Consider the following 12290-nt stretch of genomic DNA (forward strand, 5'->3'; position numbering starts at 1 on the left):
GGCCCCAGGCGCAATTCAATTTTGAGGCCCCCCTCTAAATATTTTCGGTACCACTACAGTGTGCATTCTACGTGCACGTTTTTACTATAGCACGCGCTCTAGATTTGGTGTTGCGGTTTTAATCATTTTGGTTGGGCAATTCTTTCATACATATTTTATTAATTGGGAATTAAAAATTAATTCCCGATTATCATTTGCTATAAATGACATGCCTCGTCAAACAATTCAGTTTTGATAAATACATAAACAATACTATATTATAAATCAACAGGGATTACCTTTGTTTTAGTATAGGAAGCTTCTTTTCCAACTCTCTAATAATTCTTGTGGATGGCGATATCTATTTTGTAAAGCAGGTGGGACATCTTCCCCACTGTCAGAACCGTAGTGTTCAGACCATACGGTCTCAACAATGAGCGCTCATGGCTGCTGTCTACAAACACCATACTTCTGGCAGCATGGAAACCATTACTTGGATTGGCATAAAATTAGATTTTGAGGTCTAGTATAAACTATGTATAAACAATACATAAGATATTACAGATACTTACTTGATAACAAAACAAAAATACTCCTACACTGAAACACCAACCACACCAAACTCTAGTAATTTGTAACAGATTCGTGAGTGCTATGTTAGTTCCGAAAGCTATTAAAAAAAACTATGCTCCGTTACATGTGATCCAGTGCAGTAGTGATTTCAGAGGCTTTAAAAGACTACTGCGCTTGCTTATTGGTTCCCAGTTAGTTGCAAATAGTTTTGAACTGCCTCCGCGAACAAATCTAATATTGTTTCTCGAGCAATATCGTCACAGGGTTCTTCACTCGTGGAATTACCTCCACTAGGAAAAAACTGAAAGTGTTTAATTTAAGCATTAATGATAATATGTATTCTACTTCAGATTCACTTAGTTCGCATAGATATTTCATATAATATGTAGGGATGTTCGCATAACAGTTTACTAACTTCTCATCTTAAATTATAGTTTTATTCAGTAACGGTAATAAAGATAAGTGTAAAAATTTAAAATGAGACTTTTTTTTTTTTTTTTTTTTTGAGACCTGAAATTTGAGGGCCCCCCCTCGATTTAAGAGGCCCCAGGCACACGCCTGTGCAGAAATCTGCCACTGTTCCTGGATATGAATTTTTCTGTAAGGTATTGAAGTTCGTTGTATAGGTCATCTTGTGTGGAACTGTATTTGATAGCGTTATAAATTTGGTTGTAGAGGATGGCTTTTTTTATACTAAGTGGATGGCGTAACTCAAAATGTAAGTATTTTCCAATGTGGGTGTTTTTCCTTAAAATTCTATTTCCGAGTTTGGTGTCCATTTTGTATATGGTAAGGTTGAGGAAATTAATTTGTCCGTTTTCTTCTATTTCAAGAGTATATTTTAATCTGTCGTGTATTGAATTAAATTTAATTAAGATTATCAATTATGGTTTTGTCCCCTATTATAAGGATGTCATCTGCATCATCATCATCAGCCATTTTCAATCCACTGCAGGATGAAGGCCTCTCCAGCAACTTTCCAGTTCCTTCTGTTTTGAGCACTGGCCATCCATTTACTACTCAAAAACTCATGAATTTCATCTATCCATCTCCGCCTTTGTCTTCCAGGTTTTCTTCTAGCTCCTCTTGGGTACCATTCTGTTATTTTCTTAGTCCATCTGTCATCATGTCTTCGAGCTATGTGTCCTGCCCAAGACCATTTTAGTTCTTTAGTTTTGATAAGAATGTCCTTTACTTGAGTTTGCTGCCTAATCCACGTGTTTCTCTTCTTATCTAACAGTCTGATTCCCAATATAATTCGTTCCATTCTTCGCTGTGTAGTTCTTAGCTTCTCTTCCATTCTTTTGGTGAGTGCCCAAGTTTCACTTCCATAAGTCATGGTGGGGAGTATACATTGATTCATTATTTTACGTTTCAGACAAACTGGGATATTGCTCTTCAGTATGTGACTATATTTCCTGAATGCTATCCATCCAAAATTTATTCTTCTCTTGACTTCCAGCCATTTATCATTATTACAGCTAATAACTTGTCCCAGATATGACTCCACCTTTTCAATTACTGCTCCTTCAATCATTATTTCCCTTTCCGTGGCATACTTGTTCATCATTACTTTTGTTTTAGCCATATTCATCTTTAGTCCAAAATCCTTACTAACTGTGCATAACTGATTAAGATTTTCCTCTAATTCTTTGGGATCGTGGCTTATGACCACAATGTCATCTGCAAATCGTAAATGGTTTAGGTACTCTCCGTTCACATTGACTCCTTTCTGCGACCAGTCTAATCTTCTGAAAGCTTCCTCAAGGGCAGCAGTAAACAGCTTCGGAGATATTGTGTCTCCTTGTCGAACTCCTTTCTCGATTTTAAATTTGCTACTGTCTTTGTCTAGTCTAATAAAGGATGTAGCACTCTCATATATTTTCTTCAAAATCATAATATATGGAGTATCTATGCCTTGTCTTTCCAGTGCCCGAAACATTGCCTTATGCTGTATGGAGTCAAATGCCTTTTCATAATCCACAAATGCCAGGCATAATGGCGTTTTATATTCATTTGCTTTCTCCATTAGCTGTGATATTACGTGAAGGTGATCCATAGTTGAGAATCCTGTCCTAAAGCCAGCTTGCTCTTTCGGTTGATTCTCATCAAGTATTCTTTCTAATCTGTTAGTAATGACCCTTGTGAACAACTTGTAGATATGGGATAACAAGCTAATTGGTCTATAATTTCCAATTTCCGATTTATCTCCTTTCTTATGCAGCAAAACTATGATTGCATTATTCCACTGCTTAGGCATCACACCTTTTCTAATGCAGTCATCTGCATATCATGCATATAATTTGATCTCTGAAGGGAAAGGTTGTAATATTTGATTCTCTATGGAGGCTAGGTAAATTTCTGATGGGGGCTGAAACCCCCCCCCCCTCCAGGATTGGACAGGAAATATCTGGCGTCTAATAGAAGTGATGTGAGTTCTAGTATACTATTGATTGAGAGAGAGGTGCGATTGGTTAAGGTCCTGTCTTCCATTAGGAAATTTCGTAAGGCTTGTAGAGCGGATGGCAGGTGCACATTGGTGTATAAAGAGGCTATATCAAAAGATGCTAAAATGCCTTTGTTGGAGATTGTAATGGAACTTATTTTTTCAAATGCTTGAATGGTGTTAACTTTATATTTTGAAAATCTTGTAAGGGGGGGAAATGATCTTTACTAGAAAGGAGGATAAGTTGGCGAAAGCTGATTTGTTGAAGGAGATTATTGGTCTTAATGGGTGGTTCCCAATTTAAACTCACATTAGTATCCATCCTATCCTAAGCATCACCTGCAGATTATACAAAAGATGAGTACCATAAAATTAAGCTATGCTATTAACTTGAGTCTGGCACTTGCTTTAATTATTTTATGGCCGACCGGGCTAGCCAGGTGGGTAAAGTGCCTGCCTGGCAACCCAAAGGTCGTGGGTTCAAATCCCGCCTCGGGCTTGGATCAGAGTAAAATGCAAAAACTTTGGGAGGTGCATTATGGCCACAGAAGTTGATGCGCCAACAACTAACAAAAAAAAAAAATTGTTTTATGGCACCAGCATAAAAAAAAAAAAAAATGCTGGTTCGTTTCGATTATTGACATTTCGAATTATTGACGATACTGTAAAATGTTGACAGAAGAAAGAAAGAAAGAAATTGAGAGCTTGAATGAAGTTTTTTCAGATTTCTGTCTTCATGTGATGACAGAAAGAATCTCAGGAAATTGTCTAAGATAGACATCACTACCTAACTCTGAGTGGAAGATGTTGCAGTTTCCACATGAATGAAAACTCCGTCAGTAATTGAATGTGTAATAGATTCATTTGAGTATATTTTTTCTGAATCAATAAATAACTAATGATTCAAAAATCCATAAATTCATAAATCTGAATTTATGATAAGAGTTCTGATATCTGCCTTATTAATAGAACGATTTTGATTAATACCATAACAGAACCTACAGCTTTTAGCTATAACAAGTTTTTATATTTGTGAATTCAAAGAGTTTATTAATAAAAAGAAATGAAAATCAAAATATAATATACATATTTTATTTTTGTAACAGTGTTTTATTATACTACTAAATATAAATGATAAAAATACTTACCTTTTACTATTGATAAGAATATTTTCATTATTTAACATTGCAATTTCAATTATGAAAGTAAATTTTGCCGTCCTTACTACCTGCATGTTAGTAAATTCTGCCACTCGTGTGTGTAAATTTATTTATCCAAATGCCTATGTGTTCATCACATGATCCTTACTTATTTGAATAGTTCTGTGTATATAGTTCATTCTTATGACCATGAGATGATGCTTTTACTTCCGATAAAACACATTTGGTACACAGGTATTCAGGTAATTACAAATGAGTATAGTGCCTCCGTAGCCAGGTTGGGCAGGAGCAGCAGTGCGTGCACACGCTTCTTGATTGGACCGAGTTCGAGCCCGTAACCACCAAATACGGAGGATGCAGAGGGATCAGGGAATGACCACCGCATATCCCTGGAGCAATATGGCCTTGGTTGCTAATGTTCCTAAAAACCAAATAACAAAAAAAAATAACAAATGAGTACATACATCTGTGTATGGAAAAACAGAAGTTTATTGACTACAGGTTATAAAAGTGAGATAGATAAGTTTAATAATAAAAATACGAACAGGTGATATCTGCCCTCACTAGTAAAACTGTGAACCATTTTTACTAGTAAGAGCAGAACTTTGAACTTTATTATTTGGGAACACAGTCAGAAAACCCTGTTTCCACACCAGACCTTTGGCTACATGTTTTTCTCTAACTTTTTATACCGTTATTGAATTTCAGAACTAAACTCATTCCTTTTACTTTCCTTGGTGATTTTGTGCTTTCTTACGTGTTACAATGCTTCATCTAAAACGATCCTTATTTCTACTAATATTCTAAAGTCATTCATTCTCAAAGTGCTTCTTTTTGTATCATATTCTAATTTTGAAAATGAACCCTTACTTTATACGCTATTCATTTTGTATATAAAAAAAATCATAACGATCCAATAACAATTCTTGACATCTCAAAGGCTTTCAATTGTGTTTGGCATAAAGGTCTTCTAAACAAGCTTTCATCTTATGGTTTGGACTCTAAAGTGTTTAGGGCATAAGCCTCAAGCTATGGGAGAGTCTGGACTATGTATAAATATAGTGCAAGCGCATCAGAAATACATAGCTATATCTGAATAAATCAGCTATGTATTTCTGATGCACTTGCACTAGTCTGGACTATTTATACATAATCCAGACTCTCCCATAGCTTGAGGCTTATGCCCTAAAGCTTTAGAGTCTAAATACATGATACACCATCAGGCATCTCTCATATTGTGGAGTTATACTTCATAACTGTTTTGCCATCATTGTATCACTGGGGTACCTACCCATTCACCGAAGAAGGGCCAAATAGCCCTGAAATGGTGCCGTCTGGGTGGTGGTATCCATCTGAGAATAAGTAACATTAGTCTTCTCCTTAGTTGAAGCGTTACTTATTCGAAGTAGCGCAATGTCGTGGCAACTTGTTGTGAAGGTATTCACAATATGAGATATAACTTAAAATGATACTGTTTTTATTAATATTCTGATTTATTCAGATATAGCTATGTATTTCTGATGCGCTTGCACTATATTTATTCATAGTCTTATGGTTTGCTAACTGTTTTTTGTAATTGGTTATCCAGCTTTCTCTCTGATCGCTCACTGAGGGTGATGGTAGATGGCTCTCTGTCTTCTGACTTCTCCACTAATGCTGGTGACCCCCCCCCCGGGTTCAGTTCTTTCCCCCACTCTTTTCCTCTTGTATATTAATGGCCTTCTTCCATTTGACTGGAAATCCTATTCATAGTTTTGCCGATGATAGTACATTGCATTCCACTTTCCATTTTGAAAAACCTTGCCCTGCTCAATCAGCTTCAACTTCTCGAATATCCGCTACCAATTCTCTAAATGCCGATCTCCAGGTAATTCTCCAGTGGGGCAAAGACAACTTAGTTGATTTCAATCCTTCTAAAACTCAGTCTTGTCTTATGTCTTGCAAAAAGGATTCTTCTGCTCCTATGCTTATCTTTGGTGACACTCCGATTTCTAGGCAAAATGATATATCTCTTTTGGGGGTTACCCTGACTTCTAATCTCTCTTGGCACAAACACATTACAAATACTGCTTCTTCTGCATCTAAACTTTGTTTTCTCTTTCATTCTTGGTGTTACTTCTCTTCCAAACAGCTGTTCGCTCTGTACAAATTGCAAATCCACCCTACCATGGAATATTGTTCCCACATCTGGAACGGTGCCCCCAAAACCTCTCTCAGGCTTCTAGATTCCATTCAGAAGAGGGCAGTTAGGTTAATTAATGACTCCTCTCTAACAGAGGAGTCATTAATCCACTCTCCACTCTCTGTCTCATAGATGTACTGTTTCTGCTGCATGCAGGGCGCCTCCGTAGCCAGGTGGGAAGGAGCAGCGGTGCATAGCACAGGCTTCTTGATTAGACCGGGGTTCGAGCCCGTCGCCACCAAATACGGAGGATGTGGAAAGGTCAGGGAATGACCACCGCATATCCCGGAGCAATATGGCCTTAGTTGCTAATGCTCCTAAAAAAAAAAAAAAAAAAAACCAAACCAAACCAATCTGCTGCATGCCTTTTCTACAGATACTTCCATGGGCACTGCTCTTCTGAATTGGCTTCTATAATTCCCGCTCTCTCTTTCAAAACAGTCCAAATACGTGCAGCCACCAGCCAACATCCATTTACTGTCCAACTTCAAACTCACAGAACCAACTTTTCATCTTCCTTGTTTATTCATTCAACTGCCGTTTTCTGGAACAACCTTCCTTCATATGTACATGAAAATTACAGTCTACAGAAATTCAAGTCTAATGTCAGCAAATATCTTCTTTTATCTTCTCAACCTTCAACCCAAGCACGGTACTAAGTACTATAGGTTCTAAAGCCTCTCTTGTTTGGGGTTTTCATAAAAAAAAAAAAAAAAGGTCATCTAGTCAGTGTTCATTTCACAATTAATCTATCATAGTTATCACAGCAATGCATGAAACATCTGATTAATTATAGAATTGTGATGTATTATGAAGAATGGCATTGCTTTTAACCAATTGGATTCAAGCAAAATAGAACATTCCTGGTTAACCTAAGCATTGATAAGTCTTTATTATCACCTTTTCCAAAACTTAATCAAAGAAACTGACTAACATAGGATAAAATAGCAAAAATTCTGTTCTTGGATAGATGTACCTGTTGTGTAACTGTACTGTTAGGAAAATAACTGGATCCCTTTCTGACATTTTTTTCCATCTTGTCATAATTGTGAAATACAGTGCTAGGAAAACAGGGCTGAAAGCTTAAAAGCTGTTTAAAATTCTGCTTTCAAAAAAAAAAAGATTTTAATATATTTTAGCATGTGGACATTTTTAACAAAATTATTTTTAAGGAGTTGTTGATATACTTCTAAGTTTTCTATGGTGGACAGGGCTATATCATGCAGGTGCAATATGCCTGGGCAGCTGAAAGCTAATTTGTAATTTTTAATATTGTGTAATTGGCCCTTGCAGAAGTTCCCTAAGATATTGTTTGCTTCTCCTGAGAAGAGATGTTGCAACTCAGCTTTTAGAAATACTGTTCTACTTAACAAGTTTTGGATATCTGTCATATGTGTATTACTATTAAAAAATAAAACCACTTTTAAGAATGTTTTTCAGTTTCTTGTTTTCTTGTTTTTGAACTATCTGTTCCATACAACTCAAAATACAGAAAACATATTTTTAGCTGATGCAGAAAAGTCTGCTTCCTTGCATTATTTGTATTTACCAGTGCTATAATAAGATATACAGAAAAGCTCACTTAATGTCGGAGTGGTGTTCCTAACAACTCCATGTTAAGCAAAATTCTGTGATCAGGATGGTGGGAAGAGCAGTTGCCCATACCTTGGCATGGCCCTGTTCATTAGTGTTACAGGTTACCTTCATTATTGGAAATTTTTCTGCTAGTCCTACTCTTATTATTATTAATAGCCATATGGTGCAAGGAAGCCTGAGGCTTATGCTGCACCAGGAAAAAAAAAAATTCCCGAGTTACCCTGAGAGAGAGAGAGAGTCAAAAGTAGAAGGGAATCACCAAGAAATAGAAAAATGATGATACCCAGCTCAGGACCCTGGGTGTGCCAAGCCCATACTCACCAGATGTGAGCCCCTCTTGTGACCATTAGTAATGCTTTAATGATGAAACTGTAAGTATGTATAATAATTTAGAAACAATGTACATTGCACCTTTTAGCACATGAATGCAACAGTAATAAAGAAGCAGTGATGGTGAATCTGCAAGCAAACAAACGAACATACATGTTTGTTTGTTTGTATGCAGATTCACCATCACTGTTTCTTTGATGGGATCATCCATACTTGCTACTAGTCTACAGCTCCCTGCCGGATATAGTGCATAAAAATTTTAATTTTTTTTTTTAATATAAACTACATTATAATGAATTTGCATTGGTAGTGGTATGCTAAGCAGGAGTTAGCTGTATTCATAATGGCTGTATTTTATTTTATTGGTTTTTTTTTTTTTTATATTTTTTTTGTTAGTAACTAAATTCACAAGTTGTTTTACACATTCCAACTTTACAAATTTATAATGCAGCTATGTATTAATATTTCTGCCCATTATCCTCAATTATTAAAATTTAAGATTGTGTTCACTTCACATTAAAATTAAAATATAATCATTACCAACATAATGGGAAGATGAAAGATAATATTTACATTGGTAAAATTGGCTTAAATGTCTAATCTTAATCTTGTTTAACTTCTGTTTCGAGGAAAATAATGGAGTCACTGGTTAAAGAAGAAATGCAGGATCATCTAGGCAACTGTAGTTTTAGTTCAGACACAGCATAGGTTCCTTAAAGGGAAATCTTGTCTGACCAATTTGATTATATACTACAATGTGGTTCACAAAGGAACTGGATGCAAAAAAATAAGTTGGATATTATTATTATTATTATGATTATTATTATTAATACCCATATGGTGCAAGGAAGCCTGAGGCTTATGCTGCACCAGGAAAAAAAAAAAAACATTCCCAAGTTACCCTGAGAGAGAGAGAGAGAGAGAGTCAAAAGTAGAAGGGAATCACCAAGAAAGAGAAGAATGATGATATCCAGCTCAGGACCCTGGGTGTGCCAAGCCCATACTCACCAGATGTGAGCCCCCGGGGTTAATATCATATACTTGGATTTCAGGAAAGCTTTTGATACTGTTGCACATAAACGACTGCTGTACAATTGGAGCATTAAGGGCAAGTTGCAACTATAGATAAAGGGATGGTACAGTGCAAGAAGACAGAGTGGTGATCAATGCACACTCCTTGTGGACTAATGTTATTAGTGGAGTCCCCCAGGGTTCAGTGTTGGGACCATTATTGTTTTCTGTATTTATCAATGATATTGATGAAAGTATATCAGGTTTGATGTCCAAGTTTGCAGATGATACAAACATTGACAGGGTTGTTAATGATGGTACATTGCTGCAACAGAGTCTACAAAAGTCGGGCAGATAAGCTGAGAGATGGCAAGTGAAGTTTAACATTGACAAATGCAAATTATTGCATATGAGTAGCAATAACCCCAGAGTAATGTACCAACTGTGCAGTACTACATTCAGGGTAGTGGAGAATGAAATAAGACCTGCAAGTAATGTCATATATGAAGTTTTCAGAATAGTACAGACAGGCTGCCAGGACAGCTTGTTAGCAGGGATTAGGAGGTGATTATCCCCTTGTATAAGGCAATGGTCTGACCTTATACAAGGGGTCAGCTAGGGGGCTGTACACCATACTGGAGTCATTGTCTATGTATGTGCCATTCACATGGACAAACAAGGGTCACGTATCATAAGTACCAGGATGCAGAATTTTGAGCTCATATAAATGGATGTTTTTTTTGGATTTTTTTTTTTTTACAATCTTTTTGATTAATTTAAAGCAGTCAAATTTTTAAGTAGCCAATGTAGGACATATTATAAACCCAATGCTGGACATCTGGGACACTCCTTAAAAATACACTAATGAATTTAACCACTCAGAACATAGGGAGTACATAGAAATTGTACTAATTGCAATACTTAAGAGATAGTTTTAGTATAAATAAAATTAGAAAACCATTTATCCAAGATATTTACATAAAAAATAAGCTAATAACAATTCAATAAATGGGTACATTTAAAATTGTCAATGCTTTTGAGCCATATGGATTTGTTTTGCCAATGTAGAATTATTACATAAGTCAATGTAAAACTCCTCGCAAGAGCTCATATTAAACTTTTAACATAAGATAGCTTTCAACCTTCATTCTTGTTTTATCTGATATCCAAAGCTTATTCATTAATGAAAACACCCTTTCAGTTGAAGCATTTCTTCCTGGCAAACAACGAATACTGAGAACAGTTTTGAGGATATTTTGGTAAGGCCATTGTAATTTAAAACTAGAATAGTTCTACCCATTTAGTATCAATCTCAACATTCTTTTTATTCCATTCCTTTATTTTTTCTACTGTTATGTAATTTTTTTACAAAAGATGCTTTGCCAAAATCACTTTCATTTATTGAAATCTAAGTTTGTTAAATCATGTATAATTGTTATTGGAATATAATCATTTTCCAACCTGTCATTGATTTTTCTTTTTAAGTCAGAAATGTGTTTTGCAACATCAAAAATATTCACTTTATCATCTTCAGTTCTCTTTACTGTATGTGGAATAATGATATTAGGCGATGAACAAGCTTTAGCCACAATTCTAAATATTCTTTAGTAAAAACGTCTGCTAGTATTGTTGGACACTTTTCCTGAGATAAGAAGTAAAATTTTACAGGCACAAATCATTATAAAACTTTCAATGCATTGCAAAAGTGGCGACCACCTTATCTTACCATAACCCAAAAGCTTTTGGTGTTCTATTTCTAACTTTAATTTCTTGGTATGAATTGTATAAATATAAAAATGAGAATGTATTTTTATGATAATACTTTCAACATCAACAGGTAACAAATCTGAAGCTGCCCATGTTATTCACAATATGAGCAACACAGCATACACCAATAAGATTTTGACTTAAGTTCTTATTTAGTTTGGAAAAAACATTCGTGCCCCTTCGATTGACTCCACAGAAATTTGTATTGGCATTATCAGTGCAGAAAACTTTGTGTTTTAAGCTATTTTTGTAAAGTATATTCATTATCAAACCAAAAATTATTTCAGATGTTTCACCAGGAAGATTAACAAATTCCAAAAATTTCTAGGTGAAACTTTACTCCACCTTTTTTCCTTATGGAGTTAGAAAAATAGCTGGGATTCCCCGAGCTTATACAAAGGGTACTAGGAAAGTTTTGCAATATGATGCAACAATGAATCACAGGAAGCTGCTTGTTGCTGCATGTTGAGACATGTTCATACGTGCATAGTAGCCGCCGCGGCAAGTCGATGGGCTCAGTTATTCATTAGTAGTGAGAGTGTAAAGTGCTTGCGATGGCATCGTGGTCACGAATTGAGATAAGGACAGTTTTGCGGTATAATTTCGTGCGTGGTTTAACCATAGACCAGTGCTTAGAAGAAATGACTCTTGCACTAGATGATGATTGTCCACATCGTACAACGATATTCAGGTGGTATAGAGAATTCCAAAGGGGAAATTTCATTCTGGAGGATTCGGAGAGGCCGGGAAGGCCACGAACGTCAGTTACGGAGGAAAACGTTACTGCTGTGAGGAAAATGCTTGACGAAAACAGGCGAGTGACCTACCAACAGATAGAGGATACTTTGGGCCTAAATGCACCAGCAATTCGTTCGATTCTGCAAGATCATTTGCACGTGAAGAAACTTTGTTCTCTCTGGGTGCCGCATCAACTGACTGAAGAGCAGATGACACGACTTGTGACTTGGTGCCGGGAGATGTTAAAAAAGTTTGATAAGGGACAATCTCGGTATGTGAACAACATCGTGACAGGTGACGAGACTTGACTGTACTATTACGATCTGCCTACCAAGGCTCAAAACAAAGTTTGGGTCTTTGATGATGACGACACACCCGTAATTGTCAGAAAATCCCGATCTGTAAAGAAGAAAATGATAGCTGTATTTTTCAAATCGAGTGGAATTGTGGAACGTGTCGTTTTGGACACGCAGAAGACAGTCACAGCTAAGTGGTATACTGAACAATG

The sequence above is a fragment of the Mastigoproctus giganteus genome, chromosome 8 (genome assembly GCF_048544385.1).
Source record: "Mastigoproctus giganteus isolate SK-2022 chromosome 8, ASM4854438v1, whole genome shotgun sequence".
Lineage (NCBI taxonomy): Eukaryota > Metazoa > Arthropoda > Arachnida > Uropygi > Thelyphonidae > Mastigoproctus > Mastigoproctus giganteus.